At 56.9% G+C, this 9,032-nt stretch overlaps 1 long non-coding RNA gene across 1 annotated transcript; it reads right to left on the reverse strand.

The window, feature by feature from the left end:
• Positions 1-4,364: 4,364 nt before the first annotated feature.
• Positions 4,365-7,408, reverse strand: LOC140613553 (uncharacterized). The gene is made up of 2 exons (XR_012014545.1): positions 7,071-7,408; positions 4,365-5,493 (listed from the first exon to the last, which is right to left on the reverse strand). It is a non-coding gene; the product is annotated as an uncharacterized lncRNA (long non-coding RNA).
• Positions 7,409-9,032: the final 1,624 nt, after the last annotated feature.

A 9,032-nucleotide genomic window follows, 5' to 3' on the forward strand; every position in this document is an offset into this window, starting at 1 on the left:
GCACAGGAGTGTCCAAGGTCATGCCTCAGTCAGGGTTTTAGAAACACTGTCAGCCTTCAGAATGGTATAAGCAGGATATGTTATCATCCAGTAGTAGGTGGGGTGTGGATCATGAGCCAGGTGGGATGGAAACATCTGGATAATTGGTTTCCAGAGACTAGGTTTCACCACCTTGTGAGGTGTTCAGAGTGCCATGCTTCAAGCTCCAGAGTTGTGAGCTCTGACATAAACAAGGGGCTTGGAGGACAGGATGGGACCCAAAGGGACCCAAAATCACTGTCCACAGATGAGTGTGCACAGGGCAGGGAGAGGCAGCCACTGGAGGCCTGAACAGGAGCTCTTCATTCAGCCCAGTGAAGTGAAGGATGATATTAAGTTCTTCTTGCTTGGGCTGGCAGAAGGAAATGTTTGCAGAACTTTGAGTGCTGGGTAACTCAGTCAAAATTGATTTAGGAACTAAGGATGGGTTCGGGACTGGGCCTTTGGGTACAGGTGATCATTTAAGTGAATCTTAAGAAAGTATTGGGAAAGACGTAGCCTGGTGTCAGGAAAGGAGGCTCACTGATCACCAGGTTTGGCCATACAGTCCTTCAATGTCTTTCCCAGGTCAAGGGTGAAGGCCTACAATGTTTCAGGTTGGAGAAAATAGATGTCAATACGTCTCAAAGTGACCACATTCTCAGAAACAAATTCATGATATGCAAACTCATAAAATATCAAATCGTAATCCAAGAATAAGGTGAGTTTATTTTTGTTAACTTACAATAAGGAACTATTTCTTTCTAGTGATATTCATGCATGCTACCCAAATTAGTAGGCATCAGGATATGATTAAGGATGGGATAGTGGCTGATATTTGAAGACCCTGGGAAAACTCTCAGGACCATTCCTGGTACCATGTAAGTCTCTTGAATATGAATGTCTGCCCTATCTCTCTTATCTGGCACTGCTGACGGGCACCCGCTCACATCTTGCCCCCTCCTTCCTTTGTAAACCATCATCTCCCACTACCATGGGTTGGACTACTGACCCTTCATTGATTCCTGCATGGCCTTTCTCTGTCTTGCTGTGCTTTATGGATGCCCCATCTCCTGAAGACTACCACAGAGTGGGGTCATCTCCATTAGGTCAGAATTCTGATAACTTAAACTTGGAAGCTCAGCTTCAGACTGAGGGCATGCTATTTTAACTTCTCTGCATTGACAAGGTGGGCAAAATGAGACAATAGTCTGACACAACCTGTATCCTTCCAAGACTTTCTATCCTCAATAATTTTAATGAAAGGTTGGATGGAAGGATGAACACAAAAGGCTCATAAACTTAAAATCCAGGGACAATGCAATATCTACTAATGACTTTGGTGAACTCTCATTTTGTCTTCACTATATTTGTGTGCTTTACTATCACATCAGAACAGGATTTTTCAAGGCATAATAGCTTATTATGTCTCACTGGGCTTCCCTCCAGAGATTCTACAGACTCTTTCCAACCTGGGAATATGTGACCACCCAAGCAGGATGCTGAGTCTTGACCTCAAAGTACGGGAGGACCATTGACAGGAAGGCAGATCCATCACGTGGGAATCTTGACAGAATGCAGATTCTGAATCTGTCTGAGCTCTGAGCTGGGGCTCAAGAATCTGCATTTCTAACCAGCTCCCAGGTGACAGAGGTGCCACTTGTCTGCAGACCTTGAGTGACAAGGATCAAGTGGTTTGGAGACTCCCTGTCCTGAGTGATAACTTCACTTTCCTCCATTGTCAGCTCTGTGGCCTTAGGTAAATCTCTTCACCTCTCTGAGGCTCAGTTTTGTGTCTGTAGAGCAAGAATGCTCCTTACTTCTCAGGCTCCTGTGAGGATGGAGGTCCGTGAATGGTTAACACCTTTGATAGTGTCTGTCACTTACAATCCTTCCTTCCAGCCAATCTCTGGCCTCCATATCTGGATGACCCCACACGAGGACACAGTACAGCTGCCCCTAGGATTTTCTCAAAAGCATTCAGTTTGCTCAGGCACCAGCTAACCCATTAATTTGTTGCCAGCTCCTGCTCTCAGTGGGAGTCAACCCTCCTCTAACTCTTGGATCACAGTTCCCAACACCCGGGCTCTTCCTAAGCCTGGGAATTCTGAGTGCACCTGGCTTGGATCCTCAGCACCTACAAATACCATTGCAAGGTGCCTCTGTGACATCATCAGAGGAGGGCAGACTAAACCTTTCTCCCACCATCACAAGGCTGCTATCTGGAGATAGTGAGAAAGTCAGGCTTCCAAACTGAATGGGGGTTATGTCTATAGAGAATACATTTCCTTCCCAGGAAGATCTGCCCCTCTGAGAAGTTGGTTAGTGGCCTGGATTTTTTTCCTTAAAATGGAGTGACCCAGGGGCACCCTGGGAAGTGGTCCCTTTCTAGCATTTAAAGACCAGCCCAATTTCATCGCCATGTGAGATGTGCAATCCCAGATTGCTGAGCAGAGCTTTGGTCACAGGTTTCCTGTGTACGGGGAAGACACTAGTCTGGCATTTCTGTTTGAGACAGCACAGGACGCTCTTGTACAGAGAACAAGGGGAAATCATCAAGTTGTCCATGATTACCAAAGGATATGTAAGAAATATGTTGTCTAAGGTGGAAATTGCTACCCTTGGGTAACAGGAAAAGGCTGGCCATTACATTATAAGTAGGAAATGGGAGGTAATGAAACAGACGCCAAGCACACAGTGCAACCTCGATAAGCAAGTTTGCATCACAGCTGCTCAATCCATCCCCACAGATGGCTCTTCTCTGGGGCGTCGGAGCTCGGTCTCTCATATCCATCGGTGAAATGAACAAAGAGATTTGCCCAGCTGTCGCTATTGTTATTGGAGGCTAATAGCAACAAAGTGCTAGTAAAATATCCCCACAGAGTCCTCTAGGATGGAAAGCACCTCAAGGGATCCAAGCTGACCTGTGAGTCCGTGTGCTTCTGCAGCGCCGTGAGCTCTCAGGGCTGGAGCGAGTTACAGGGGAGTCACTGCCTCTAAGTGCTAATGGACCCAGGCCTCAAACAGTCTACACAGCCAGTGGGAATGGAGAGGCCACTGAGAAAATGTCTTCTTCCCCGTGTGTGGGTTAGGGCTACCGCAATGCCTGGCTTGTTCCCCGGGTGTCCCCGCCAGCTGACGACGGGTTGGATTTCTGGCAGGATATTAGGCACAACAAACGATGTCCCCAAGCTACTGGGGGAGCAACTTGACCCTAAGACTCCTTAGAATGTGCGGCTATACTCACAGGAAGTCCATTCTGAGCAATCATTACTGCAGAGCCCATGCAGGCAGGTGCCATAAAGATCACCTCATTGTGCACCTTTAAAACATGGGTCTCAAAAAAATAAAATAAAATAAAATAAAATAAAATAAAATAAAATAAAATAAAATAAAATAAAATAAAATAAAAAAATAATAAAATAAAATAAAATAATAAAATAAAATAAAATAAAATAAAATAAAATAAAATAAAATAAAATATGGGTCTCAGGGAGGGAAGGCCCTTGATTAGACAGGTTAGAAACCAAGTTGGGACAAGGGCTCCGGGCTCACCGTCCAGTGGCCGGTGCAGCAGGATCCCTGACATCACACCTCCAGCCGCCCCTCCTCTGCTCTCACAGCTGCTATAAAGTAGGCTGTCCCGTGAGGAGTGGCAGTGAGGCCTCCGGAGCACCCAGTTCTGGGGCTGCTGTGCAGAGTGGTCTGCGGGACCAGCATCTTCTGGAATTGTGCAGTGCATGGCCCACACAGTGATCCAGGCCAATGTGCACACATCCACATCACAGGCGTCCTGAGCATGATACACAAGGATGGCGTGAGCCCCTGCTTGGCACCCAGACCCAGCGGTCAGAGCTCAGGCCTGGGGTCTTGACAACAGAGCTGTGGAGGCCTGAGGGCCTGGGTCTCGGGGATGATCCATGCCCAGCCTTCAAGTCAGAGAAGGGGAAGTTTGGGTCAAAGTGGGAAGTGGTTTCCTCAGTGTCACTCAGAGCATCATTGGGTGAGCAGGGTGAGGACCCAGGGTTTCTGGATGCTGGGCCTGCACACTCTCCCCAGGATGCCTTAAATGGTAGTGAGATCAGTGCTATGGGGAGGTCAGATGGAGGAGACCGATGGCCAGTCCCAGGGATCACCTCTGGCAAGCTAGGACGCAACAGCGCTGGGGCCACGAGGTACAAGGCCACTCTCTGAACCGATAGGCGCTAGCTCAGCTCTGTCTCTGGCTCCCTTCTACACAGACACACACGTGCATGTGCACATCCTGCTCATCCCTCACCCTTCGTCTCCCGTAGACCAGTGCAACGTGTGCCTCATTGCCACAGCTCGGTGTATTTTTTTAAAGATTTTATTTATTTATTTATTTATTTATTTATTTATTTATTTATTTATGAGAGAGAGTGAGCGAGCACGGGGCTGGGGAGCAAGGCAGAGGGAAAGGGAAAGGCAGGCTCCCCCCTGAGCAAGGAACCCAATGTGGGGCTCGATCCCAGGCCCCTGAGATCATGCCCTGAGCAGGGGGCGGATGCTTCACCGACTGAGCCCCCCGGGTGCCCCAAGGCTGAGCATTTCTTAAACTCAACGCACCCCCCCCGACTCTCCTGATGCCAACTCCGTACAGAGAGGCCCAGTCCGGTGTTGTGGGTCCCTGATTCTCTCCTGTGGTTGGGGGGTGGGGGACAGGCAGGGACATCGTCCAGAAAATGGGACAAGGGGAGTCGTTGTTGAGGGTCCCGGAAGCTGAAAGAATTATAAGTGAGCCATGCAGGCATGTCAGTCGGTGCTGCTGTGTGTGGGCTCTGCGTCTGCCCCCCACACCAGGGCAGCCTCCCCAGGCCCGTGTCCCCCCTGGGCCCGTGCCTCGGTCTTCCCCCCTCACCTATGCCACCCGGCGCCCCTGGGGCCATCAGTCCTTCCACAGAGCAAACCGAACCTTGTCCTCCCTTGTGTGAACCCCGCCGGGGCTCCCCAGGGCTTCCCCTCTAGCGCACAGGCTCAAGCCTGCCACAGGGGCTTGCTGCCATCCTGCCCCCCCACCGTCCTGCCCAGCACCCCGGGCAGCAGACGCCGGGGCCTAGCGCATGTGCCCCCCAGGCCGCACATGAGGCCCTCGCTCCTGCTGCCCCGGCTGGCACGGGATCCATGCTCTTCGCTCCTGTGTCGGCACCTGGGCCGGCGGTGCGGTGACCGGGCTGTCAGGGCTCCTGCCTGCAGGCCCCGTTCGGACGGGCGATGGGTGGGTGTTGCTCACACGGGACTCGGCTGCAGTTTCCGCAATGAAATGACACGTAGCCGCGTCTCTTCATGGTCACTGCGGTCCGAAGGCCCCCGGAGGTCTGCGCCAGGGTCCGAAATGGCAGGGAGCGGGGTCTGAGGTGGGCACGATGTCGGATCCCCGGTGGATGCCGTCACTGCTCCGGGCAGGCCTTTACGCCGTGCCTGCGACGGATGACCTCAGAGGGACCCCGGGGCACCCTGGGGAACCACAGGGAAAGACGAGGGGAATTTCGTGACTCCTGGTATCTGGGGAAGGACAAGCCTCAAGCAGAAAAGAGACAGGGCGAGGCCCATCCCGAGGGGTGGTGATGGCAAGACGCCTCTGAGCGTGCGCCGGAGCCCTGCCCTTCCCACTGGGCCCTTCCCAGCCCCTGACCCGTGTCCCCGGCTCCCCTTTGGGCCGGGAGGAGCTCAGGGGACCCTGAGGAGCACAGGGCCGTGGCTGCCGTTCAGCGCCTGGGGCTGCGGGGACCGGAGCTTCCTTCCATGCCCGACCTTGATAACCTGCCCCTTCCCTCCTCGACCCAACTCCCGCAGCTGAGTCCCTGCCGGTCTGTGCTCCGTGGCCCTCTCCCGGGGCACCGCCGTCGCCGCCCCCGCGGTGCCCACCGGGCCTCTCGGACCTTGGCCTCTGGCGGGTGACAGCCGCTGAGCAACAGCCTCCCCTTGCCCAGCCCAGCAAGGCCATGTCCCGGGGCCGGAAATTAGCTCAGGGTCCCTGCGCGGCGGCGGGAGCCAGAGCCAGAAACTCAGCACTTCACCTGCCCAACCTAGCACGGCTCCCTGGCCTAGAGGGGGGGAAACTGAGGCCACATTCTGGAGCATGCTCTCCGGGACTCCAGCCTCTGGGATCAGATGTCCCTGTCCTGAGCAGATTCCCTCTCTGACCCTTTCTGGACTTGCTGCTGGCAGAGGAAGGCAGCCCGCGTGAGGGACAGACGGACGGGTGGGCTGGGGGGGGGCAGCCTGGTGAGGACCCGCACAGGAAGACCAGGCGCCAGGGCTGTGCGCGGCACCCCGTGTGCACCGAGGGCCTGCTGTGCTTTGGGGGGCAGGGGGGGCTGGATCCTGCAGAGGAACAGGACGCGGAGTGAGGAGGGCCGGGCCGGCGCATGTGGACAGGCCGGGAGGAGAGCCCAGATCCTGCCACGTTAAGCGGAGGCTGCTGGGAGGAAGCGGAGGCAGGTGGTGGAGCCCAGGCGTCCTCCAGCGCTGGGCAGTTCCCCTCGTGTAGAAGCCAAGGTACGGATGTGGTTTCCAACTCTCTGGAGGCCCCAGAAGATGTGTATCCTGGCCTCGTGCGTGCTTGATCTACAGATAAGCATTGGGCTGGAACCGGAGGGAAGCAGGGAGGGGGGCGGGGGCGGATCCCCACTCCGCCCAGTGGCCCCAGGCGGATTCCCTGTGCCCCAGCCCCTTCCCTGCCCTCCCCGTCCTCCTGGCCCGGGAGCACCTGCCCGGCCGAGCCTCCAGGCCCCAGCCCCAGGCCCCGCCCGCGCAGGGACCCCAGGTGGAGACCTCTTGCTGCCCCCCAGCGCCAGGCACTGGCCGCGCCTTGGAAAGCCCCCGGCTTAGGAACGGCAGAGCCCAGCGGGGGGGCACAGGCCGCGGGCCTCGTCACCTGCCTCCCCAGCCCCGTTCCCTCCGCACCCACATGGAGTCCTATTTGCTGGCCCCTTGGTCACCTGCACCTGCTGGACATCCTGAGCCACGATGGGGGTGGAGCCCTCCCCCCCCCCGCCCCCTGCCTCTGTGAGCCCGTCCTGGGTCCTCACCCTCTCTCCTCGGTTGGCACCATCTCTTCATGCGTCTGTGTTTCCGGCCGCAGGACGGTGTCACCACAGAGACGGCGCCATCTGTCCTGATCTGGTCCCGGCCGGCCCGCCGCGCAGGAGCCCCCGCTGCAGCCTAGAGACCCCCGAGGCCCCGTGCGCCCTCCGAGAGCCAGCCGCGAGCGCGCAGCCTGCCCACCTTTCCTCCCACTGGGCCCCGGGCCCCAGGACCGGAGCAGGCCTCCCCCCCGGTGCTTGCTGGACTTCCTCCCGCGTCCCGAAGGTGTCCGCCCGGGAAAACACCTTCTGAACGTCTGGGAAACGCAGCCTGGAGACTATTGTCACTGGCGCGGAGCAAAGCAGGATGGGGGACAGCAGACGTGGCTGAGAGGGGAAGGGGTGGGAGGGGGTGCAGGAAGCTGGGGGCACACTCATCCCCTTGGGGGCGGCAGACTGGCCCCCGGCCCCGGCTTCAGCGTTCCTCAGCCCAGAAGTGCCCTGAGAGCACAGGTGTGTGCGTGTGGCCCTGCGTCCCCCCGAGGCCCGCCGTCCTCTGTGTCCCCGGCTCCCACCTTGTTCGCTCCGTGGAAGGGCTTCTGGAACAAGCCCTCTGACCCCACATGTGTCCTTGGCCGCATCCAGCTCAGTCTGTCCTCAAGTGGGGACCCCCCCCCACCCCCCAGGCCGCTGGAAGGAGGGCTCAGACCCCCAGGGCACCGGCCCCCTCCGTCCGTCCCAGAGGCCCCCATGGGCGCCAACGTGATTGTTGCGGTGGCCTACAGACCCCTCGCGTCCACGGCGGGCATTCACTCTGTTAATCACACTCATCCGTAACCGACGCCGTTACTTAGGTTGGCAATTTTCTTTCACAAATACGAATACCAGTCCCTTGGGTAACGTCGCGACAGAGCTATGCTCGCGCGTTAAAACCATGCCGCTGTACCGAGACTCATTGATGCTACTAAAAATATCAATTAGAAAAGGTTTTAAAACAATTTTTTAAGGATTTTATTTATTGATTTGACACAGACAGAGAGAGACAGAGAGAGAGAGAGAGAGCGTGCAGGGGGAGCAGAAGGAGAAGCAGGAGCCACGCCGAGCACGGAGCCCGACGTGGGGCTCGATCCCAGGTCCCCGGGATCATGACCTGAGCCGGAGTCAGATGCTCTACCCCTGAGCCACCAGGGGCCCCGAGATAAGTTTTTCTTTTAATTGCTCTTTGCAACTGGACACAATTCATAGTCCTCCGTCTCGCTCTTTGCATGGTACGCGTTTACCTCTCGGGGCTCCTGGATCTCCGGTGCACCCTGCGCCGTGGCGTGATCACGGGGGATCGCTTGCACCTGTCAGGGACCCCACTCATCCTATCCGAGCTTACGCGAGGATGGTGGGTATTTATCAGGACATTGTGAAGAGGGTAGACCGAGGCCCGGGGGATGAGATGCCTCGCCCTGCCTGCACCCGGGGAGCGGCGGAAGGAGGATCAGCCCCCCTCCCTGGCTGGAGGTGCCCCCCCCACCCCCGGCCATGCCGCCCTCCAGCGACCGAGAACCGCACTGCCCAGTGCTCTTGGCACATTGTGGGAGATCTGTTCCTCCGTCACTTTGCCCACTTTCCAACGTGACCCAGTCTCAGGTCACGGATTCACTTGCCGACAGCAGAATTCAGGGCAAAGCCACGGTGCGTCCCCGTCCTGCTGGCTCCGTGGCCAGGGGTCCAGGGCAGCCCCTGGGGGTGGCGGGGAAGGGCCACGCTGCTCGGCAACGGGATGGGCAACGGTTAGGGCTGCGCGGGCTGGAGCCTGGAACCCAACCTCTGCTGCGCCACGTTCTGCGGGACTCCGGGCAAGCGGCCTCCCCTCTCTGAGCGTCGGTTCCACACGTGCACAAGTGTCATCCCAAAGCGTGTGTGTCAGTGGGTGCCGCGGGAGCAGGCAGGCGACCTGTGCCAAAGCCCAGAGCCCCA

This window comes from Canis lupus, chromosome 21, assembly GCF_048164855.1.
Source record: "Canis lupus baileyi chromosome 21, mCanLup2.hap1, whole genome shotgun sequence".
Taxonomy (NCBI): domain Eukaryota; kingdom Metazoa; phylum Chordata; class Mammalia; order Carnivora; family Canidae; genus Canis; species Canis lupus.